General features: G+C 35.6%; 1 pseudogene; it reads right to left on the bottom strand.

The window, feature by feature from the left end:
• Positions 1 to 13,728, bottom strand: part of LOC122148723 — a 38,982-nt pseudogene extending 25,254 nt beyond the window's left edge.
• Between the last annotated feature and the right edge of the window lie 2,338 nt (positions 13,729 to 16,066).

Raw genomic sequence — 16,066 nt, 5'->3', positions numbered from 1 at the left:
TAATAATAGCAACTGACACAAGAAAAAGTTCACACAAAAGCATTCCTATAGTTCAAACAAAAAATAAATAGCCACCATTTTCTCAGTTGAATATTAACTGCCACAGACATCAGTGCAATTACTGACCATTTACCTCACAATAATGGCAATGTAGAGGAAAACTCTGACAGCCAAGGTGCCTGTGGAAACTCAATTCCTTTTGGAAGAGAGGGACAATGCAATGATTATTTATTCACAAAGAAACCAGTATAAATCTTAAATCAAACTATAATCCCTTCATTGACCCATTGCATGCAGTTTCTAAATGATTAATGCTCAAGCATGGCCCTCACAAATGATGATTTCAGTCCTAAAAAACTCTTCATTGTTAAAACATTTGTCATGGTGATTTGCTTTCTCTTTCTTTCTTAAGCTCTTCTTTACAGACTCAATTTGAGAGTTTTGAACAGAAAGCCAGCAGCTAGTGCACCAAAAGGTCCTCTAATTTTGCAGCTAAGAGCCACTGATGGGTGTTTTCCAGACCCCCCAGACTCTGTTTAAAATGGCTCAGGGTGAAGGACAAGGTAATTAAGGACAGAAACAAAAACTCACATAAGCACAAATTTACTTCTAAAAACCCAAGCAAGTCGATTTAGATTTTAGGATAGCAAATAACAATCTTATAAACATTTCAAAAGAATGGTTCACCAAAAAAGGACATTTGCTGAATATGTATTTACCCTCAGCCCATCCAAGATGTAGAATGAGTTTGTTTGTTCTTCACAAAAGATGTGGAGAAATGAGAATTGCTCCACTGAATGATCCTCTGTGAATGGGTGCCGTCAAAAAAAAAATGAGAGTCCAAACAGCTGAAAAAACAGCACAATAATCCACACCACTCCATCAATAAACATCAAAATTGCATGAAACAACTCCATCATAAAGGCTTTTTAATTTAATCTGTTGCGTCTGCGACAAAATACATTAATCCATAATCGGCGTTTTCAAATAAAAAAAATCGATTCTGCTGTTGTTCTCTTACATCAAAATCCACCAATTCAATTGTTTAGACTGTTCTAGACTGTTTTTGTTATATCAAAACTGTGTTTGATCTGTGCATATTTCTTTCCACTCTCCAGATGTGATAACTGGCAGAGGAAAGCAACATTATAGGATACAGGATTCATATTTTAGCCGAAAGCATAGTTTAAAGCTAAAACATCTTAATGATGTTTCTTACAAACACACAGATTTTCACTTTACAAGACATTAATTGATGGACTGAAGTGATGTGGATTATTGTGATGCTTTTATCAGCTGTTTGGACTCTCATTCTGACGGCACCCATTCACTGCAGAGGATCCATTGGTGAGCAAGAGATGTAATGATTTCTCTCAATCTGTTCCAATGAAGAAAAAAACTCTTTCTACATCTTGGATGGATCTGAGGGTGATCACATTTCCATTTTTGGGACGAACATCATGCTTAAAGTATCTTTTGTTGTTTAAAACTCTGCCTGTATTTGCTGCAGATTCATCCATCACTTGGTAAAAGTTAGAATATATAGCGAACATGGGGAAGGTTTTATGTGACATAAAAAACTATTGCAAAGTAAATGAAAATATGACGTACATTATGAGATGAACACATGAGGTGCAACAGTCAGGGGTGGAGAACAACTGCCAGTTAAATAAATTTTCATCTTTTGTCATTGTTTGAATAAAATCATTATGGGGCAAGTTTGTAAAGCTAGATAAACTTTTGACTTGGTTTTTAGCAAGTACTGTCCCTGAATAATAAAAACCATTTAGGTTTAAAAGTGTGCAGTAAGCGATTTTAGAGAGAAATGCTGCTGATATTTGAAATCACACAAAAAAAAACATGTCCCCTCATCCATTAAGGATCAAACTCTCATCTTAATAGCTCCACCCCCAAATTCATAAACATGCTAGCAAACTCCCTCATTATGAGTGGGCACGCCCTTACCTGCGTGATTGATTGGCTTAGAAGTGTGTTTTGGTGTTCAGTACAATCCACTTTAAACAGCGTTTTCTCAGAAATCACTTACCAGGAACCCTTTTATGGAACATGCATTTGACTGCAACTCTGTAGCAAACCTTTAAATTTGGTTTATTATTCAAGGAAATATTTCTAATTTAGTTTAACTTGATGTACTAAAATATCTTGAAATGAAAATAACCATTACCAAGGACAACAATACCTAATTCATTTAAAAATTAAGCTTAAAAAAAAAATGACAAAAACCCAACAAATTCCCTTTAAAGATTCTAACAAAAAAATTAACTAATTTAAACTCTCATTAAAAACAATGAGTGATACTAAAATAACCCAGGTATCTGCATTGCTTGCATTGCATGAAATGTAGTCCGGATCCATTTTGGAATGCAAATATTCATGCAAGCTTGCATAGCGAAAAGCATCTGCACAGAGAATATTTCAGACCTTAAGTTGTTTCAACTTCTTCGACATTCTAACATGCAAGTCTAAGCAAAACCACCATTTCCAAGATGGTCCTTGGAATTTCAGTAAAGATTTTGTAAAAAACTAAAATAAATAAATACTACAATTGAAATAATTTACGATTGACTATTAGGACAGGACTAAAGATGCATCTCAAAGAAGAGAACAGGAGTCCACCAAAAAAACAAAAACAGGAATCCTGCAATATTAATGCTGTTAGCATTTCCTATTCAGTCAATTTCATGTGCTTGGTTCGCCAAATTAGGCAAAAGCTTTTAAGGGGTCATATGATGCGACTTTTAAAGGTTGCTTGCTCTTGGAGTTTTACAAGGCTCTTGGTGCCATTAAGAAGATGCTGTGAAGTTGCAAAGACTAAAGTCTTCAAATCCACAAGAGAGGATATTCTTTATAAAAGTTAAGAGATAACACACACACCCTAAAAAAGGCCTCATTCTAACACGCCCCCGCATGTCTGTGGACGTCACTGTGTGAGAAGAAAAAAAATTTTGCATAAACACCGCACCAAATGTTAACCGACAAAAGGAAAGAACGGCGTAACTTTGATTCTCACTGTTGCCGAACAGGCACCATGTCATGGAGAACGCTGTTTCATGTGTTGAAAGCGAAAATACTTTGTTTGGGCTTTCAAAAGAGGACCAAAAACTCGAAATCAGTGGTTAAGTTGTATTTTACAAACACTGTTCCAGAACAGGTCAACCCAAATATTAGTGTGCAGCACATTTGATGAAGAACTGTTTCCTGATCCTGGGAGAGAAACTGATGGCATGTTCCTGAATCACAGTCTGTAAGTTTACATATGTGCCACTGATGAATTCAGAAACACGAGTTCTAGTTTGAGCTAGTCGTAGAGTAGAGCTTGCTGTTTGTAGTTTCTCCAATCCCAAATGGCGAAATGGTTATATGTTTATGCGGCACGATGCAACCGCATAGAATTAAAAACACAGTATAAAGTCATTACAATCAGTAAGTCATGTCCCCACTGGAATGCAACAAATGCCTCGTTTGTAATGAGTTTTATTGTTTTTGTCTTGTCTCGCTGGTGCTCTGACTGAGACATGGCATCACAGTATGGCAAGGGGCATAACATTTCCATCACACGCTTGAGGCATTCGGCCAATCACAATACACTGGATAGCTAGCCAATCAGAGCACTCCTCGCTTTTCAGACCGATGAGCTTTGTAAAAATCAACGCGTTTCAGAAAAGAAAGGCGCGGGCATAGAGGAGAAAAAGAAAACGATAAGTGTACAGTATGTGGAAAACAAATTAATGTGTTTTTTGAACCTTTAACCCGCATCATAACACATTTAATTACACCAAATACACAAAATAATGTTATTTTAGAAACATCCTATGACCCCTTTAAGGAAACACCTTTGTTGTCTATAAAAACAACATGCTCGTGTTGAGTTCAAATAACAACCCCTGTCTCACATACAGTGAATCTCTTTGTTTTATAACCTCATGTGACTGTTTTGGCGAGAGGCAATCAAACTCCTCTGTTCTACATGTATCTGAATCTGCCCCATAAAACTAAGAAGTCAGCGAGGGAATCTCTGCAGAGTTTTATGCACATAAGATGAGCTTGTTAAAAATTGAGTACCTGAAGCTGTTTCAGAGGCCAGAGCACTAAGTCGTATCATTAAAAAAACATGTGGTTTGCTACCATGTCCCATTCCAGCCAGAACCACCACAGAGACGACATTTAACATTTATGCAAGTGCTGCACTGCAAAGTGACTTTTTTTACTGCAGTTCATGCGGTCTGTCGTGGCTTATGTGCTGCTTTCATTGGAAGGTCTGTGGACGCTCCTGTAATCCAAATGATGCGTGAGTGTGTGGTGTGTGTGTGTGTGTGTGTGTGTGTGTGTGTGTGTGTGTGTGTGTGTGTGTGTAATTGTTCAAGTCCATCTTACAAAGATGTCTGAACGACTCAGAGAAAGACGTATGTGTTTATGTGTGTACATGTATGACTCCCAGCATGCTCTGTTTCTGAAAAGGTGCACTATAAGCGTCTGTGCATGCTCCACAGATGTGTCATCTCTGTCTGTTAAGCGGGAAGGACGTGACATCTTTAAAGGCGAGCGTTACCGTGGGGTAAAGTAAAATCTCATTAACTCCCATGACTGTGGAAAGCATGAGATACAGCCCCTCTTGTGAATCTTGCATCAAGAAACTCTGAACTAAAAACTCATTCAGCATCCCAATTCACAAACTATCTGTCCTAAACAGCATGTGAGATTAGAATTAGTTCATCACAAATTATAGTTCATTGAACAGTGTGCCAAAGGTTCCTGGATGGATTTCCAAGTGTGCATTGATGCATGTTTTGTTTGGCTAACACCCACTGCAACCCCTGCATAAAAAGAAGAGTTTGTGACAGTGCTATTTTTAATTTGTTCAGCTGTAGAAAATGGTGCCAAATCCCATACATAAATGTTATATATGACATAAACTGCACTGTATCAAGAGTCATATAGAGAGATAGATTGCCATAGGCAATATATAATTTTCACATATAGTAAGCTACATGCATTCTCTGGCAAGATTAAGATGTAAGTTTATAACATATATAAAATCCCCATAGTAAAATTTGTATATATGTATATGATATCTTTATGAATATTTTGTTATATGGCAATATATTTATCAACCATATATGTCAACAATACATATTTTATTTAAATTTGCAACTTTATCAAAACAACATATAAACAAACATGTTTCTGTACTGTCAAAGCAGTTTTTAAATGTAGAAGCTTAATAATTAAGCATTTTTAATTAATATGAAGCATTTAAGGTTTCAGATTGATTTTAAACTTAAATGTTGACTTTAAGGCAAAAGTTCACCAAAAATGAAGTTTCTTAATTTAATTTAAAACTAATCTTAAAAAACTTCTCTCACAAAAAACACAAAATATAAAACACAAAAGAAAAAATTTTTAAAAATTTTTTGATTTTTTTTTGTTTTGGTTTTTTTTTTATATTTTTGTCAATTCAGTGAAATCAATGGGGTTAAATTTTGTACGCATCCCAGCGTTCTTAGAAAAAAAATTAAGCAGGTTTGGAATAACATGACACTGAATAAATGATGACAAGTTTTGCATATATAAAACCATTGTTTTCCAAATTGTATTCTAGTTTATTTTAAAAATCTTTTGACGTTTGTTAGTGCAAAGAGCTCAATTTGCAAAAAAATTAAAAATAAAAATAGTTTTGCATATTTAAAAAAAGTTTGTGTCATAAAATAGTTTGGGTAATAAAAATGTGGCTTTGGTGTTAATGTCCAGTGCAAAGAGTCCAAAAATAATCAAATAGTCATCCAGTACTCTATGCAGAAAATGTGCATACTGTGCTATTGTATATACTGTAGAAATAGCAAGAGTAGTATGTAAGCATACCACTGCAATAAAAATCACATGCTTTACAATCATCAGTGGAGAACATACTTTCAGTGCATAGCAGAAATATGCAATTTGGGACACATCCACAGATTCATTCCTATCGCACAGTCTCGAATAAACACAAAGACTGTCCACAAACAACAGGTGTTTGGCGTCACAAACATCAAAGAAATTTCCAGAACCCTAGCATTGTGCTCACAATCTGTCTCATGATATTTTCATGATGTTTCTGACACATCAAACACATCTTAATGATCGACTGTGTAAAAATATCAGCGAAAACAACAGGCTTTTTTCGTATGCAAAAACATGGGCTAAATGGCTGTTTGAAACTGTCCCAAGCATCTTTAAACAACAAAAACATGATAAATGGAAAGAGGTGGCTGTCCAACCTTTGTCCATGCTTCAGCGAGCAATCTGTAGACTGGAATAATCACTCGCGCTGATGCTGTGCCCCTCACCATACAGACGCAAAAAGGTCCGGTTAATGAAGATCCACTGTACCACTGCTTTGTGTTCCACATTTCGTTTCAGACTTTATTTCCACATGTGTTTAATTAGAGGGTTGGCTACAGACAGCTGTCCCCACAGATACAGCCTATTGTCTAACACCTTTCTATCATTTACAACAGCACAATGGGATAACTTCCTGTGAAACTGAAATGCACTTCATGGTTTTTGTGTTTTTCAAATGAAATTTGAATTTCTATTAAATCTGTTTGGGAAAATTAAATAAAGAAACATTGTATATAGACAAAGTGAACTGGTGTGTACAATATATACCATAGTTATATTAAAATAATTAAAATAAGGAAATGTAACAGACTATACAATTCATTTAAATAAACTTTGTAGCCTTTAATTTGCTAAATGCACTAGATATATTGCTATAATCATGCGGTCTAATTTATTTTCATTAATATAAGTAATATTACCTTTCTTTCAACTTACATTACCCCCTGCAGATTCTTCACATTCCTTAAAGAAAAATGTCAAACTGTCAACTATTCCGTTATCATGGCACACAAGCATATTTTTTGCCTGATGTATTTTAGTGTCATTTTTTCTGGTTTTTTGAAGGCACTCTCTATGTTCATTGGTTTCCATATACCATAGTTTAATAAACAGTTAAATATTTTAATTTTTAAAGATGGCCTTTGATATTTTGTTTATAACCAGCTTATGGGATCACCTAAAACATGTAAAAATGCATTTGACAAAGGGCAGAAAATCAAATTGAGGGGCTTAGCAATGTCACTGTTAATGAGGATCTACCGCATTTCCATGACAACTGTGAACTGGAAATGCTGGATTCAGAAACAAAACAGCTGTATTTTTTCTTCAATCCATCACGAATAAACACGTGAGGCCTCGGCATTCATGCGATCGCTTTAATCTGACATTACAGGTTTGTTTCACCCTACAACTGCTCCAAAAATGCTTTACTCACCTTCTGCTTCTCCTAAAATTCTTTAGGAGAAATAAAAATAGACAAAGCGAGTCCATTCTAAGCACATCAAGAGTATAATGCTGCAAAATGAATGTAGAGAGCAGCTCAGATCATTCCGAGAAATGTTCCGATCGTATCTCTGATTGCCCGACCTAGCAGACAGCAAATCTGAAATCTCCCATTTGCTCTCCAGATTTTTTCATAAAAGGAATCAAACAAATGAGATAGTAAAAAGACCTCAGACTTTCTGTTTTTCTTTTCTTTCCCGTGGGTCTCTTTGGAACATTTTTGCTTTGTTAAGAGCAATTCCATTGACGATCAATCAGCGATCCATCACAGCCTTTGTTCGCAAATGAAGTCGAGTGAGGGCTCTTAAAGCTCAACTAATGCATCACAGATGGGTTAGGGGAAGCTCTCAAATTGTAATTCTTATGACATAAAAAAACGTCTTCTCTTTTTGGGGTTTTAACCAGTGCAGATCGAACCGAAGCGTAGATGCCTATAGATAACGCTCTGACTCTGTTGTCTTGTTCCATTAGGAAGAGCTACAAAAAAAGCTTTATTAGTCTGTCACTCTCGAGTCGACTCTCATAAAATCAATTTCAACATTTCACCTTACAAAAAGAGGAAAAACTCTCTACATGCTCTCAGACACAATATGTCGGGCTTCTCATTTCACATAACATTTGAAGAACCATGTAGGAAGGGATTTGTAGTGTTTTCCTGTTGGAACCCGAAGGATATAGGGAACAGAGATAGCCTTCCGCCAAAAAGCTTACACTAGGGGAGCAAATCACAAAATTCGTCACAGAGATTCCCTCGTTCCCGGGCAGGGTGTCCATGCCATGTGTTCTCAGACAAGCCTAATTTTGCAATATATAGAGAGCCACCAAGTATGATCCTCTTGTGAGAAAGTTTGGAGCAAGTTTCAGGACAAATAATGCATAGTGGTTCACACTTGTTTAAAGGCTCCCTCAGCTTTTTGGTTTGCTTAAAGGGAACCTGTGCATGGGTTTTTGTGCTTTGTTGTGGGTAGAAATTCTGTCCATAAATGCCCAAGTCACAGCCTAAAGTCCTGTGCCAAGCAGGTTCTCGCTGTAGTTTCTCCCATGCTTTTGTTGTAGCAAACACACAAAAAATGCTGATTACACAAATGTGCTCTCTTATCTTTGTCCAAATTGAGCTTGATCCAACAACAATCTACTCTCCAGTTTTTCCAACAAGCAAATTGGACACTCTGAGTCACAAGTTCACTCATGCAATTGCAAATATTTAGTTACAGGAATGTTTAGCAACTGATTATTGAAGCTGAAAGGTCATGGCAGGGGGTTAAAATGCTACAGTACACTGGGGGTCAAACTGGGGTTTGGAATAATTAAAGATTATTCAGTTGTATTCAAAGAAGTCACCGATTCTGCATTTACTGAACAAAAATACAATAAAAACAGTACTATTAAAAAATAATAATACTTAAAATAAGAGTTTTCTATTTAAATATATTTTAAAATATAATATGTGACCCTGGAGCACAAAACCAAAAACCAGTCGCTGGGGTATAGTTTTAGCAATAGCCAAAAAAGACCTTGTATGCGGTCAGAAGTACTGATTTTTTTCTTTTATTGCCAAAAATCAGTAGGGTATTAAGTAAATATCATTTTCCATTAAAATATGTTTGTAAATTTCCCTACTGTAAGAATATCAAAAACTTAATTTTTGATTAGTAACATTGCATTGCTAAGAACTTAATTCTGGAGAAATTTAAAGGTGATTTTCTCAGTATTTTGATTTTTTTTTTGTGCAACCATCAGATTCCAGATTTTTAAATATTGACAAATCTAACAAATCTATCCAATGGGAAAGCTTATTTTTATTCAGCATGTATAAATCTCAGTTTTCGAAAAATTAAAACCTTATGACTGGTTTTTGTGGTCTATGGTCACATTTATTCCTGTGATCGGCCAAAGCTGAATTTTTTAGCCAAGCCCATTACTCAAGTCATTTTTATATTTAATGAAAAAACTGCGCACTTTAGAAGAAAAGCATTTATTTAAAATAAACATTTTTGTTACTTTGTAACAGTATAAATGTCTTTAACTGTCACCTCTTCTGATCAAATGATGGCATCCTTGCTGCAAAAAAGAAAAACAGTATTTATTATACTTATTTGTATAATCTTTACTCCAAAATGGTTGTGTATCACAGTTTACAGAAAAAATATGAAGCAGCACACCTGTTTTCATCACTGATATTAATAATAAATGTTTCTTGAGCAGTCAAATCAGCCTATTAGAATGATTTTTTTGATTTCTTTCGTAAGGATAATGTGACGCACTGAAGGCTGGAGGGGAATGATGCTTTAAGAAATTAAATTTTACAATACATTCAAATTAGATAAATTCAGAAATAACACAGTTTTTTTTAATTGTAATTAATATTGTACAATATTTTCCATTTTTAATGTATTTTATCAAATAATATGCAGCCTTGGTGAGTAAAAAAACAAAATAGGCTGATGTGTTGTTGTTTCCAGGAATTCTAGAGTGTCGTTCAAGGGATGTTGATCCACGAACATATAAAGTGTTTTGACAATATTAATATTTAATATTTTTTTGTTGATTTTGTTTATCATCCTAATGTTTTCATTCTCATGGTGTTAATCATCCTCATGGACAGAGAGAATTACAGAAACAATTAGAAACGATACGTTAGACGGTAGACAGCTAAAACTCTGGACAGATAGAGTAATATATACCAGTAGTATGTATATATACAGAATGATAGAATGGTAGATAGAACAGTAGATTAGAATGAATACAATGAAACAACATAACAAACAAAACAATAGAACAACAGAAGATCGATAGAGCGATAGATAGACAGACACATAGATAGATAGATAGATAGATAGCTAGATAGCTAGATAATAGAATAGATAGATAGATAGATAGATAGATAGATAGATATTAGATAGATAGATAGATAGATAGATAGTTGGAGCCAATTTTTTCAATTCTGAAGTGGCACAGGGACTCACACACTCACTGTCATATGAGTGAGTTCTTACCTCAAACAGCCGCAGGACATTGGCCCCATGGAGGTACACTGAGCTTCCTGATGCCCCTATCACACACCACCACGCGCTCAGGCTTGCGTATGATCGGTTGTTCGCACGTTGGAGCAGCGGATGTCATACGTGTCTTCTGGAATGAGTGCCTGGACAAATGTCCAGAAGACTGCTCTAGAGCGTAAGTGTCCCCTGGAACATTTCTCGAGAGAGCCCGGGCCCCTAGCGTGATGTTGGGCAGCAGTTCTGGGTCGCTGTGTGATCTGGTCCCAGTGCGTACATCATGGCCTCCAACCGGTGTATTCCCTTCTCCTTCTTTAGTTCTCCGACATGGGACTCCTGCTGGACCCCTGGCATGGACCGGGAAGGGAAAAGGCCCCCCAAGGTGAATGTCCCCCCGGGATTTTGGATGGAATGTGGATGCGAGTGCTGGTGTATTGACTGATGAAAACATGGGTTTGGCCCCACCCACAGAATCCACAGGAGGCGTGGCCATGTGGTAGAAGTGACAACTGCTCCAGATTAAAACCCGGAACATCCTGACTGATGGTCCAAATGAGAGCAGAGGAGGATGTGATGTATAATTGACCTGGAATCAAACACGCAAGTGTTCATCCACTATTCTGAGGAACCTGTCAGAAATAAACAAAAATATGTACATGAGGAAAAATAGGGCGTTGCAATTACTAGTGATGATTCTTTTTTCTAAAAACTTTAATTGCCTATTTTTTAGTTTTAGTGAAATTGTGATTGCACATTTAAAATGCTTTTTTTCTCTTTTTGTTTGTAAGGCTGACATCAATATCAATTTATATAATACTAATAAACTAATAATAATAATAATAATATTAAATAAAAGGTTAAATAAAATAAAATCTATTGAAATAAAAATATTACTGTATATATATATTCATATAATTTATTAACTATATAATATATATGAAAGTTTTTGATAACATATTAAGTACGGATATAAATATTTATTAAATAGTATATTAAACAAAAAAATAAATTTTTTTATTTTTAAGACCAATTATTATTGCAATGTTAAATAAAATAATAAATATACTATTATAAATTGCACTGTAATACAAATGTAAAAAATGCATATATTAAAAAAATATTTTCCAGAAACATACTACAATAATAATACAAAATACAAATATTTAGGCTTAATTTCTTAATATCGCTGTCTTAACCAATTAGCCTTAATTTCTTTTTATTTAATTTTTCTATATTGTGATTTTGGTTTTATTTCAATAATTTACGCAGCCCTATTTCTAAATATTAAACTCTCGCATGACAGTTTTGCATGACTTTGGACTTGGGCACAGTAAATAATCAACATGGTCAGAAGCTTGAAAACTTTTTAAGTCACATTTGCAAACCTTCTGTTCTTGCATGCTGAATTTAGTAGATTCACAGCACTTCATGACAATAATTCTACAAATAATGTTACATGGAAAAAGCGGTGGAACACTAAAAACACTTTAAAAAAATTTGAATTTCATAGCACTCTTTAACTATTCATGCCCAGGGATAACATATCATAAACAAGACCAGATAAAATGTGCTTTAAAGACGCAGGTTTCATTCTCAAAGTGTCGCTGGGAATGGGCACTGCACTGAAAACGCTGTAAACGGAGAGTGTGTATAGTATGGCCATGTGGTGAAGCTCCGGGGAATGGAGCCCCAACTGCTCTGAATGTGTAGGATTGTAAGACCAGCTGTGGAAAGAATGGCTCTCCAAAGGGTTCAAAGGTCCAAAAGATGGAATTGAGCTAAGAATGGGAGAGACTGTAGCCGGTAACTAAAACTTCAATACAAGAAAAGTTACCTTTGATGTTGAGAGCGTATAGAAATAAAGCTCTAGTCTATAGGATGATCATACAGTTACTCAAGAGATGCAAAGAGAGATGCACTGAGGAAAGACAAACAGACCTGTACATAGAACAAAAAGACAGGATGAATCTATCATGAAACACAAGATGAAGTTCTTCGCTTCATTTTGTCAACCTATTTTGTCCCTGATAGACTTTCAGAAAATACGCAATGTTCAACAGTGACATAAAGGTGCATCTCAATAAATAAGAATGTCATGGAACCGTTCATTTATTTCAGTAATTCAACTCAAATGTGAAACTCGTGTATTAAAATAAATTCAAGTGCACACAGACTGAAGTTAACAAAGTCTTTGGTTCTTTTAATTGTGATGATTTAGGCTCACATTTAACAAAAACCCACCAATTCACTATCTCAAACAAATTAGAATACCCCATAAGACCAATAAAAAAAAATAAAAAATACAAACATTTTTAGTGAATTGGTTGGCCTTCTGGAAAGTATGTTCATTTACTGTACAATTGTACTCAATACTTGGTAGGGGCTCCTTTTTGCTTTAATTACTGCCTCAATTCAGCGTGGCATGGAGGTGATCAGTTTGTGGCAATGCTGAGGTGGTATGGAAGCCCAGGCAGTGGCCTTCAGCTCATCTGCATTTATTGGTCTCAGTGTTTCTCATTTTCCTCTTGATATATACCCCATAGATTCTCTCTGGGGTTCAGGTCTGGTGAGTTTGCTGGCCAGTCAGCCACCAACACCATGTTTCATTTAACCAACTTTGGTGCCTTTTGGCAGTGTGGGCAGGTTGTCACAATCCTGCTGGAAAATGAAATCAGCATCTTCAAAAAGCTGGTCAGCAAGAACAGAAGCATGAAGTGTCCTCCAAAATTTCTTGGTAAATGGGTGCAGTGGACTTTGGTTTTCAAAAAACACAATGGACAACAGACCAGCAGATGACATGCCCATCCCAAATCATCACAGACATGTGGAAAACTTAACACTGGACTTCAGGCTACAAAACTTGCTCTCATCCTCCCACCCTTCACTCCAGGACTCTAGGACCTTGGTTTCCAAAATTAAATACAAAAACCTTGGTCTCATCTGAAAAAGGACCTGTTGGTACCACTGGGCAACAGTCCACTTTTCTTCTTCTCCTTAGCCCAGGTAGGACACCTCAGGAGTGGCTTCTAACAAGAGGAATACGACAACTGTAGCCAAATTCCTTGACACGTCTCGTGTGTGGTGGCTATTGGCTCTCAGATGCTGTGAAGTTCCTCAAATTCTTGAAATGGATTTGCCAGCAATCCATCATAGGCCATTCCTTGTGATCTTTTTCTCACCACTTTTTCAAATTCTTGTTAACATGCTTGGATACAGCACTCTGTGAACAGCCAGCTTCTTTGGCAATGAATGTTTGTGTCTTACCCTCCCTTGTGAAGGGGTCAATGATTGTCTTCTGGACAACTGTCCAGATCGGCAGTCTCCCCATGATTGTGTAGCCTAGTGAACCAAAAACTGAGAAGACATTTTTGAAGGCTCAGGAAACCTTTGCAGGTGTTTTGAGTTGATTAGCTGATTGGCATGTCACCATCATTCTATTTGTTGAGATGAATTGGTGGGTTTTTGTTAAATGTGAACCATTATCATCACAATTAAAAAAGAACCAAAGACCTTAAACTACTTCAGTCTATGTGCATTGAATTTATGTCAATACAGAGTTTTACAATTTCAATTGAATTACTGAAATATAAATGAACTTTTTACACAATCATTCTAATTTATTGCAGCTGCACCTGTACATGCTTTTCATCTGCCTGAATCAACAAATTTAAGTATGGTCTATAATGATTTGTTTTAATACATTCTCTGGAACAGGGTTTTGAAATCACATTTAAAAAATAAAAAACTCAACTACAAACTAAAGTTTTTTTGAAAAATTTAATTACGTGTTAAAAGAAATTTCAAAGTATAACATATTAAAAATAGTATTTTTACATTTTGAATTTTCTTGATGTACACAAATAACGATAAACTGAAACTCAAAGTAATACAAATCATATACGACATACAATAAACAAAAGCCACTAAAAAATAGAAAACAACAACAGCATCACTGAAACTTCAATTAAAATTACAAAAGAAAACAGAATACAAATAAAAAACTAATGCAATGCAAAATATATTAATATATTTTAATTAATTAATAAAAACTTATCAATGATGGTAAAATAACCCACTGCTGTTGGTGATCATTTTTTTGAAGAATAAAAGATAATTCCTTTGTTTTACTAGACTAATTTAAATAACTAGCAAAGTATGCATCCTATCCTACTTTTTTTTAATCGTTTTCTTTCGTATTTTGCATAATAAGATATTTTTCATAATTAAAATGATACTAGTAAAATATTATTTATTAAATATGATCATTTGGCAAAGTTTGACTGGAAAATGACATGTGGAGACATAAGCAATAATTACTTTAATTGTTCTTATGCTTTCTTTACACATATACTTACAATGCTTTACTCTGAATATCTTTTGTTGTATCATTGGAAGCCAAATGGCATTACTTTTTGAAAAAACTTTATTAGGTCAAAAGTAAAAACATGAAATATAACCATAAAAAGGCATTTGAGATAAGTAGCAAAAATTGAAGGTAAAACAGCTTAATACGAGTTTCAGATTTTTACTCACCCTCTGGACTGATTACTGAATCAGCCTGCCAAAGTTTTTTATACAAACTTGGTTCAAAATGCACAGTTATTACATTTACTTTATAGAAACATACAATGTAAGCGAAAGATGTGACAATTTAGCATGCTGCGTGTGAAAGTTTCTCATGACATACTGTATACTGTTTTAAAAAAAATAGGCAGTACATATTGGTGCAGTATGCCGTCAACAGTACACAAGAATTCTATTCCGAACACAAGCCATGGTTTATGTACGAGAGTGGAAGGAAAATCATTGAGCTGGCATCTGACAGCTTTCAGAACCTCTTAGTAGCAAGGCATTTACATTTGATGGAAATTTTACCTCACACTCCAGAGCACATAGCTGTAGCGGCGGCATCTGTTTTGTGCTGTAGTTGCTTCGAAAACTGCAACATATTACTCAGTGGACAGGTGTTATGCAGCAACTTCAGTATCAGACCCCGCTGTTCCAGTTCCTTATGAGCCCTGATTGCCATTTACAGTGGAAACTGGAGATCGAATTTGCTTCGAATACCTAATCAAATCCTAAAAAAAACCGTTCACCTGCTCTTTTTCGCCAGCTGTGGCCTGCCTGCCTGCCAAAGGGTTTCCCCTTTAAAATTCATTCCAACTGACACAAATCAGATTGAATATCTATAGTGTCCCTTTACTGTTATCGACAAATTTGTTTCCCTTATATGATCTGGAGATGTGTGTGCTTGAGGTGTACCAAAGCACCCCACTGCTATTCTGAAATTAAAAGACATATGTTAATATTGCAAACTAATTGTTTTGAAAAAGTGGGTTCATTTCATCAAGGTAATTGATTCTGGGTTTTGGTGGCACTAAAGTGGCTAGTGGCAAGAACGTCAGATGATAATCGAAAGAGACAAGCTTTGCCCTGCCACTCTCTCTGGTAAATATCCATTTTCATGGTGATAAAAACATCCATTGAAGCTTGTTAAACAATAATGGGGCTGTTTCAATAATCATGGTGGCATCATGTAATCACAGTAATCACTGTTGGAAGGGGCTGCGTGTGGTTGCAATGCACAGTGCAGCAACGACATACGGATAATGTGGCATTATGTAAACGCAAGATCGCTTTGTGCATTCAGAAGGGGCAACGGCTTT

Source organism: Cyprinus carpio, chromosome A19 (genome assembly GCF_018340385.1).
Source record: "Cyprinus carpio isolate SPL01 chromosome A19, ASM1834038v1, whole genome shotgun sequence".
Taxonomy (NCBI): domain Eukaryota; kingdom Metazoa; phylum Chordata; class Actinopteri; order Cypriniformes; family Cyprinidae; genus Cyprinus; species Cyprinus carpio.
The sequence above is the reverse complement of the archived record's forward strand: the minus strand, read 5'-3'. Positions and strand labels throughout refer to the sequence as shown.